The sequence below is a fragment of the Apium graveolens genome, chromosome 1 (assembly GCF_009905375.1).
Source record: "Apium graveolens cultivar Ventura chromosome 1, ASM990537v1, whole genome shotgun sequence".
Classification (NCBI taxonomy): Eukaryota; Viridiplantae; Streptophyta; class Magnoliopsida; order Apiales; family Apiaceae; genus Apium; species Apium graveolens.
Window position 1 is genome coordinate 166,065,084 of NC_133647.1, and position 10,114 is coordinate 166,075,197.

A 10,114-nucleotide genomic window follows, 5' to 3' on the forward strand; every position below is an offset into this window, starting at 1 on the left:
GAGTTAATTCCCTAATCATCTTCATGCTTAGTTAGGGCTATATCATGAGTTTAAGCCATCAATTCCTTCTCCATCTTCTTCATTTAATCAAAGAAGAAGATTATGAATAGTGTTTTCAAGTTTTTAACTTGAAGTTTTTCTTGTTTTCCTTGAAGATCCAAGCATTCCTAAGACTTCTCAAAGCTTCTTAAGGCTTCCTAGCTCCTCCCACCACTTCTAGGAAGGTATACCATCTCCAAACCCTAGATTCCTATATATTATAAGATGATTTTGATTAGTAGGGTGCTATTGTAGCTTGTTGTTGTGATCTAGAGTTTGGGATTTGAAATGGTAGTGAAATGGAATGGTGAATGTTGTGGTTTTAATTAAAAGGACTTAAGTATGATTAAAGTTAAGCTTAGGCATAAGTATGAATGATTAAATTGAATTGGTTGGGGTTGTTATGATGTGATAAGGATGGATGTTGGTTGTATGTTGGATTTGAGGTTGATTTGGGATGGTTTTGAATGGTTTAAAATATTGGAAATCGCGTAAACATAGCCGTCGTAACGTCCGATTTTCTTTAGACTGTTTTTGTGCATAACATTAGGACCCGAGAACCCCCTGCTAAATTATGACAATTGCCATGTCTAGATAGCTCATGTTACGAGCTTCGTTTTGATATGTAGTTCGTTCGATTCCGATGCACGGTTTAGGAGAAACGACCGTTTCAAGTAACGGCATTTCGCGAACGAAACTTTTCCCCTCGCCTTACTTTGAAACATAGGTTAAAGACCAAAAAGGGTTAATTAATGCATGAAACATTTATGGTAAGTGTGTTAGGCAGTTGGTAAGACACTCGCGAAGGAATCGCCTTAAAACTCGTAAAGGTTAAATTATTAAAAATGGTGGAGCCGAGGGTACTCGAGTGACTTAAGAGAATCAGTAAGCGCAAAACGAGCGTTAGAGTCTGAGTTGGTTAGAGTATAGATTTACAAGTGACTTTGGTTTAATTCCAACTTACTTGTTGTTTATAGGTTACCAGACTCGTCCCGAGCCATTCGTAACCCCCAGTCGCTCAGGCAAGTTTTCTACCCGATATACTGTTGTTGTGATGTAAATATATGTATATGCATTATCTTGTGATAGTGCATGATTGTTATTAGCAAATTTTGCGATATATTGGAGCATGCTGATATGGTATATATGCATGCCTATTTCGCATTCTTTCCATATATATATCTGTTGATTCAGTTGATAATACCTATGCTAGAGGATAGCGGTAATTTGCATATACCCTTAGTACAGGGACCCAAAGGTGAAAATATTTCTAAAACCGGGAGTCGAGGATCCCGAGTAGATTTTGTATATATGGATATAAATATATATATATATATATTTATATATATTTATACTTATATATATATATATGGTCATAGTTTTCAAAACTATTAATCGAATAAGGTTTATTCGATAACTTTAACTTTATTTTATTATTGAATATTATTTTGAATATTCATCCGAGGACTTATGACTCCTTTATTTTATTATTGAATATTATTTCGAATATTCATTCGAGGACTTATGACTCCTTTTATTTTATATTAAATGAATATTATTTTGAATATTCATTCGAGGGCTTATGACTCAGTTTATATTGTTTAATGAATATTTTTGAATATTCATTTGAGGATCTATGACTCCGATTATTTGCTGAGATTTGTTCTTTATTTTATTAAAGAATAAGGTGTAAATAATCAAACTTATTTTCGATTATTCAAATAAAGATATTACTTTCGTATAAGTATATCTTTGATTATTTGCTATTCATTTCAAGTATAAGTTTTAATACTTCTACTTCAATTATTTTATAAAGATTATTCTTTATGGGAATATTATTTAAATAATAATATTCAGACATTTTCTAAATATTCTGGGGACTGATTTACTTCATTAAATCAGCTTCACTCCAAACATTCTTAAAAATGTTTTGCGAGTCTTCAAAATGATTTTTTTAAAAGTTAGAGCGGATCCCAAAACTCATTTTTTTAAGATCCTCCTTTCGAAGGGGATTTAAATACTCGCTCAAAACCTGAGGGATCCGGCTCTGTGGTGTGTTTTATATTCGCAACAAGGTTGCTGTTTTGATAAATGAATTGATTACTTACCCAACACTCGGGAAGTAAAATTCTTGGAACAAGTTAATCCATTAACAGGCATCGCCTGGGAAATATCGGTGAGTTCTCCTTTCCAAATAGATACGACTTCTTGGTGGAGCCGTATCAACAAGTTTCTACTTGGGGAAAGTGGGGACAAGCTTTACGTTTCAGAGTCATGGATTTCATCTAAACTAGGAGTGGCGTAAGTGGCCGAGTAGCGCCGGCCCAGCCTTATTATATTGGCCCAAATGGCCTGGAAGTTCCGCTAAGGCGGTCCATTCCTTAGGAGTTCATCATCCAATTGGATAATTTCTGCAACACTACCCAGAGCACTTCGATAGAAAGGCTACGGTTGGGCGATTGTTGAGTGTTGGCAGGGTCAAGTTTTCAAAATGATGTTTACATCAAATGAAGTATCTCGTAACTTCATTTTATTTTGATAATATTTTAAAGATTTAATCTATTCAAATCTTGCCTTATAGTCTCATCTATGTGATGAACTTTTGAAGCTAATTATAACTTGAACGGTGGTAGTTCAAGTAGTATTTGGGAAAGATATAAGTATATTGGGGTATCTTGTAACTTCATCTTTTAAACTTATATCTAATTAATAATTGTCTTATGAATGACAAAGATTTTCAGAAAAACGTTGAGACAAGGTTAGATATATGAGATCACCTTGCAACGATATTTTTTTTTATACAGTTATACACTGGGACTTTGTGTATATTGTGCATGGAAGAGGACTTCCAATATTTTGAAAAGTATATATGTATATATATATATACTTAATATTTTGCGACTTATCGCATTAAGATATCAACTTGGTTCATTTCTTTTGACCAAGACTTTCATGAGTACTATGAGAAGGCTCATATATTGTTAATCATTATACATATTATTTTGGTGTGCTTGCTGCTCACCCTTGCTTTCTTCTTTCATCACACAACATCAGATAGACAAGATGAACCGGACCAAGCTCCCGATTCGCAAGAGGTTAGGAGACGTTCCGCAGTTTTCTAGAAGCACTGATGCCGCCATAGCTGAGGTAGGAACTACCAATAGGCTAGGCTTTCAACTTTTGATGTATCAGATTATGTATATTTATGAATTGTAATAATGGCAAAGAAATGTAAATCTATTCAGAAACCTGTTTAAGGTGTATTAGCATATAATTGTGGAATAAAACGACTTGTGATTATTTTTGGATATTCATCTCTGAGACTATAACTTGTGGTGTGTGTGTTTATTGTGGGGTCACAGTACAGAGTAGTTGATTATTTATTAAGATTGGGTGTTGTTAAGGGAAATGGAACTCGTGACAACCCGGATCCCCGACCCCGGATTTGGGGGTGTTACAACACCTGTTCTGACTGAACAACCTTTTGTGGAACAGCCCATTCATAGATCAGGGAGAGTGTCTCGCCAACCTGAGAGGTAATATGGCCTTGTCATTGAGAATGACAATGAGTTGTCGATCATTGATGATGACGACCCTGTGACCTATAATGAGGCTATGTGTAGTGTTGACTCAGAGAAATGGCAAAGTGCCATGAAATCCAGAATGGAATCTATGTATACGGTATATAAAAGATAGATTATAGCAGATGGCCAGGTGGAGACCTATAAGGCCAGGCTTGTGGCGAAAGGATTCAAACAAAGGCAATGGATTGACTTTGATGAAACCTTTTACCTGTAGCCCTGTTAAAATCAGTTCGGATTTTGCTTGCGATTGCTGCTTACTACGACTATGAGATCTGACAATTAGCCAGATGGTTTTCTTTCCAAGAGAAATGAAAACCTAGTGTGTAAGCTACTGCGAACCATATGTGGTTTAAAGCAAGCTTCTCGTAGATGGAATATCCATTTTGATGAGACAATCAAAGAGTTTGATTTTATCAAAAATGTAGATGAACCATGCATTTACAAAAGGGTTAGTGGGAGCGCGATAACATTTCTTGTGTTGTATTGAATTAGAGTTGACACACATAACAACATAGCAGACCTACTCACAAAGCTACTTTATGAAAGTCACTTTGATCGTCATAAAGACAAGATGGGTATTAGATACCAGAGTGATTGGCTTTAGTACAATTGGGAGATTGAAAGGAATATGTCCTAAGTCCAATCATGTATTAGGATTTAGGAATAACTCTTTATGTAATCTGTTTTGATTTTATTGATTTTAATAAAAGACTTGTTTTGTTTTTATTACGGGCTCTATCTATTTAAGTGTTTAAATAAGATATACCATAGTTTAGAGTAAAGCTTTTTATGGATTATGATGAGATCATAATAGTGAGACCTAAAAGATGATAACTCTAAACTTAAATAGTTCCTGATCATAGCATTACTAACTGGTAATTAATAATCCGCAAAGATCGGTACATACTATGCTTGCTTTATTATGAAGGATGTCTGTTCTCATAGACATTTGTGTGGTGACACTATAGCTAGTATGTAGGTGCTTATTATAAAATAAGTTCACTGAACATGACTCGCACAGCTGAACAACTGATGGAGTTCATTCACGTGTCAACGGTTGTTCGCAGAGTGATAGTTGTACAAGTATCCTTAGACTTGAGGTCATCATAGTCATCTTGTGTACACTGAACTATGCTTTGGTTTAGTTCTTAATCTCCAGGGACAATTATTAGGGCTCTTCTGGGTATAGGAATTTGTACACGAAGATAGTGTATGATCAATAAAGGATCTACCCCTTCCAGTGAAGGAAGCGAATGTTCAAGGCTGATCCGCTTATGCTAGTTCAGGAATCTCTGGCCAGAGTGAATGAAATTAGAAAGGAGTTTCTAATTTGCATAGAACTACGCATAGTAAATGGTAAGCAAAATGATTGAATTAGATAGGCTTGACACGAGATCCATGCCTTGTATTTAATCGGGATATTATAGGGTAGAAGGAGTTTATTGTACGATAACTATTCACTGAATAGGTTCTTGGTATTCTAAGCAGTGAATTCATATTATCCGGATAGTCGCGATATGCTGAGAAGTATCCCTCACGATGTAGAATAAATATGATTAATTAATTAATCATATTTAATAAATTAGAGAATTTATATAAATAATGATAAAATAGTTTTATTATTATTTATTTCTACTACCGGCTTAATATTGAACCTACAGGGTCACACCATAAAAAGAGAATGATTTAATGGTGGAGGAATTAATTAATAATGGCTAATAATTATTTATTTGTGAAATAAATAATTAATTGGAAAATTTAATAATTGATTAAATGAGATTTAATTGATTATAAATTAATTAAGAAAAGTTCTTAATATTATTAATTAAAGGATTTAATTTTTGGAAATTAAATCAAGAGAGAGAATTATTTCTAAAGTGTTTAGAAAAAGGATTAATGATTAAAAGGTGTTTTAATTATTAATGAGAATAATAAATGGGATAATAATAATAATATTTATGGGAAAATTTCAGCTGAAAATTTTGCCTATAAATACACTATTATAGACCCTATTTTATTCTAACCCACAAAGAACCCGAAAACCCAAAAAGTTTGGAAAACCCAATTCTCTCCACCTCCTTCCTCCTCCTTAACATCGTTTTCTTGGTGGATACCGGTGGAGTGCTTCACACTTGAGGAGCAACTGCTATGGATCTCTGATCGTTGTCTCCGAATTATTTTAAAAGGTTAGATTCGATCCCTCGAATTTTTATTCACGATTTATATGCTTTTATTTGGATTTTATGTGTAAAAGTGTTTTACCATGCCCCGCTGCGTTAAAAATCCTACAATTTGTATGTTAGAGATGAAGTGCTAAAACTGAATAAATCTCTTAAATCTGAATTAGAAAAGGAAAGAGAAATCATTAAAACTTGGACTAACTCTGGCAGAACAACTCAGAATATACTAAGTAGTGGAAACTGGAAAGAGGGCTTAGGTTATGAAGATGATAAAGTACAAAAGGAAAATGTGTCATCTAAACCAAACTTTACCAAGAAAGCTGAAAAGTCTAAAGTTAATCCTGTTAATTTTGTAGCAATAACTGTAATGTCTGATTCTGAAAAGATGAAAGATTCTAAAACAAAAGTCAAAGAAAAGTCAACTTCTGACAAATTAAAACAGGACAAACCAGCTTCAGTAAACATATGTTTAATGACAAAGAAGCAGCTTAAGAATAAGCTGAAAGAGATTAGAAATGTGAACAAGGTCAAGGAAGCTAGGAAAAATAGGAATGGAAAGGAAGGTGTGAATAAAAGCAATAATTATATGCCTGTTCCTAATGCTCCTAGAAAGAAATGCTATAACTGTGGAAACTCTAACCATTTTGCTTCTTTTTGCAGGAAAAATAATGATATAAACTCTTTACCTCCTAGATCAGGAGTTAAGAGTCAGTCTGTTAGGTTTAAACCACAAAATCCTTGTTTTCATTGTGGTAATTATGGAATTCCATTTATACTTGTAAGGAATATCATAGTTTGTACTATGATTATTATTAAATAAAACCTTCTTTAAAGAAAGTTAGTGTAATTCCTTCTAGTGTAAAGTCTGATGCAAAGTCTGATATAAAATCTGATAAACAGCATGTTAGCATAAACTCTGAAACTAAATCCGCTGCAAATGCTAACTAACTTAAAAGGCCAAAGGATCCAAGCAAGTCTGGGTCCTTAAAACTAACCAATAGTGGTCTTTGTGATTGCAGGGCAACTGGAAAAACATCCTAGTTCTGGAAAGTGGATGTTCAGGGACATATGACTAAAATAGAGCCCTGTTATCAGACTTTGTGGATAAAGCTGGCCCAGGAGTTTCTTATGGAGATGGCAACATGGGAAAGACTCTGGAATATGGTAATATCAATCTTGGAAATGTCATCATTGAAACAGTAGCTCTTGTCTCAGGACTTAAACACAATCTGCTAAGTGTAAGTCAAATCTGTGACAGAGGTTATCATGTGGATTTCTTTGAAGAAAACTGTGAAGTTGTAAGTCATTTAACAAGCAAAGTGGTTCTGAAAGGTTACAGACATGGTAACATATATGAAGCAAGACTTTCAACAAACTCTGATGGTTCTGCAATCTGTCTGTTAAGTAGAGCATCAATTGAAGAAAGATGGAATTGGCACAAGAGACTCTTTCATTTAAATTTCAACAATATAAATGAGCTGGTAAAGAAAGATATTGTGAGAGGACTGCCAAAATCAGTATTTGCTCCTGATGGCCTTTGTGATTCATGTCAAAAGGCAAAACAAAGAAAATCTTCTTCCAAGAGCAAAACTGAATCCTCAATTCTTGAGCCTTATCACTTACTGCATGTTGATCTATTGGTCCAGTCAATGTCATGTCAATTGCAAAGAAGAAATATGCTATGGTTATAGTGGATGAGTTCATAAGATACACTTGAGTGTACTTCTTGCACAAGAAGAATGAAATTGCATCTACTATAACTGATCATGTCAGACAGCTGGATAAGTTGATCAAAGATTCTGTTAAAATAATAAGAAGTGATAATGGCAATGAGTTGAAGAATATAATCATGGAAGAGTTCTGCAAAGAGCATGGAATAAAACAAGAATTTTCTGCACCTGGAACTCCATAACAAAATGGAGTTGTAGAAAGAAAGAACAGGACTCTCATTGAAGCTGCACGAACTATGCTTGATGAAGCAAAGCTACCAACCTACTTTTGGGCTGAAGCTGTACAGACTGCTTATTTTACACAGAATGCTACACTCATAAACAAGCATGGAAAAATACCATATGAGATGGTGAAGAAAAAAAGCCAAATCTGAAAGCCTTCAGAGTCTACAATTTAAGAACAAGGGTTGTCATGGAATCAATTAATGTATCTTTTGATGATAAAAAGATTACTGGACTTGAAGATTTCAATGATAATGATCAGCTGAGATTTGAAAATGAAGATTTAAATTCTGATTTTATAAATTCTGATGACTTAAATCCTGATCCTGTAAGTTCTGACGGGTTAAGTTCTGATGTCATTAAAACTGTGGTAATTACTCTAAAGGAAATGCACCTGTTCAGGGGGAGAAAGCTAATAATCCTACCACAACTTAAGACTTTCAAGAAATATCAGAACCTGTCACTGGCTCTTCAAGTTCTGATTCATCAAGTTCTGATGAGCCAAATTCTGATAATTCTGGAAACTCTGATTCTTCAATTCCTGAAGGATCCAACTCAAACTCTGAAATTTCAGAGAGCATAACTTCAGGGGGAGCATCATAAAATGCTGATGGGGAAAGCATGGATCATGGGCGAGGATCCCGTTCTAGAGAACAACTTCCATCTGCAAGGAAGTGGACTAAAGCACATACACTGACTTAAATAATTGGAGATCCTGAAGCAGGTGTCAGAACTAGAACAACAACATCAAATGAATATCTCTATCCATTCCTTTCTATCTCAGACTGAACCAAAAGAAAGTGGAAGAAGCTCTTCAAGATGCGACTGGGTGCAAGCAATGCAGGAAGAGTTAAGAATTTGAACGAAATAAAGTCTGGACCTTAGTGCCAAGACCAAAGAACAGATTCAATTGTTGACACAAATGGGTGTTCAGAAACAAAACTGACAGTGATGGCAAATTACAAGAAACAAAGCAAGGCTGGTTGCTAAAGGTTACTCTCAACAGGGAGGCATTGACTATGATGAAACATTTGCTCCAGTTCTAGATTGGAAGCCATAAGAATCTTTTTGGCTTATGCTTGCTCACAAGAAGTTAAAGTCTTTCAAATGGATGTGAAAAGTGCTTTCCTCAATGGAGAAATTGGAAGAAGAGGTATATGTTAAACAACCTCCAGGATTTGTAGATCCAAAATTTTCAAATCATGTCTACAGACTTGACAAAGCACTTTATGGCCTTAAGCAAGCTCCAAGAGCATGGTATGAGACTTTAGCTCAATTCCTTCTGGAAAGTGGATTTAACATAGGCACAATTGATAAAACACTGTTTACCCTCAACCATGGAAAGGACTTACTTTGGTACTAATATATGTTGATGAATCTGTTAGTCCCCTTAACAATTATAGCAAGAATTACAGAAGGGGGGTTGAATGGAATTCTTACCTTTTCTTGAAATAAAAATGTTCAACTCGATTATAGATATATCTGTTTTGATTAGCACAATGCGGAATATAAACTTTAATGAATCAAACAAGAGTAATTAAAAACAAGAGTCTTTAAAAACTTTCGGGTGGATTTAAACAATTCCACCAGAGATATATATATTAATATATCGAGAGAACTCTGTGTGCAAAAATGCTCACAGCTGCTTTTACAAGATAGAACAACTAAGAACACAGGAAATGCTAAAGATAGTGCTTACAAAGATTTCTCTGTGTTTGTTTCTAAGCTCACTTAGTTTTCTTATTTATTTTATTATATTTGCTACTCTCTTGGTTTATATATATTACCAAGATTACAAAGTCAAAAGAACTGAATAAATATAAAATCTAACAGTCTTGATCTTTGCTGCTTTTCGTCCTCTATTACCCAGTTAAGGGCTTCCACAGTGTTTGTATCCAATCTCGACGGCTGTGTGTTCAGCTTCACTGTTCAACTGATGTTTGAATCTTGATATTATACTCCGGTCGACTTTCAGATCATACCGTCGATGACTTACTTGATCATCCGTCGAATGCTATTTTGAACATCCGTTTGAAAGTCATTTGATCATCCGTCGAAGCTTGTTAAGCATCGTGATAGTTATTTTTGGCCACTTGACTTCATTTCACTTATCAGAATTACAAGACATTGCTTATGTACAGTTAATCAACCTATTCTGCATATCTAGTTAAAGTCAACATGACTTATATGCTACTACAGATTCTATACAAAGGTGCATACACACTGTGCTACAAACTTATCATTATATAAGCTACTCACTCGATGGATAATAAATTACTCATCCGTCGGTACTCAAACTGAGTTATCCGTCGGGACTATAATTCTTATCCGTCGAGTGCTACATTATTTCACTAGGTAA